We start from the raw sequence: 380 nt of genomic DNA, 5'->3' as shown, positions 1-380 counted from the left end.
ATATTTAAAAATATATATTTATTTATAAATTTATATATAGAGATTTATTATGGATTTTATATAAATTTAACTTTCATGTTTTCACTAATGCAAATGAGTGATGTTTTATTAATGATAAGAATAGCATGTACCATATTTACTGATCTTATTCAGTAAAGAATATTAGTTACACGGCATATATTATTGGTCTTCATACGCATACTATAACTAATGTTATAAAATATTATTCATATAATATCTGTTAATAAATAATGATTTAACACAGTTTATATATTGAATGTGCAATAAATACAAAAATGGAACAAATTAAATTGAATGTATATTTACGAAATACATTTTTTTTTATAAAAATTCCTTCATAGATAAATATTTTAGAATCT

Source organism: Plasmodium gonderi (assembly GCF_002157705.1).
Source record: "Plasmodium gonderi DNA, contig: Pgo-contig_87, whole genome shotgun sequence".
NCBI lineage: Eukaryota > Apicomplexa > Aconoidasida > Haemosporida > Plasmodiidae > Plasmodium > Plasmodium gonderi.
This window is presented reverse-complemented; position numbering follows the sequence as displayed.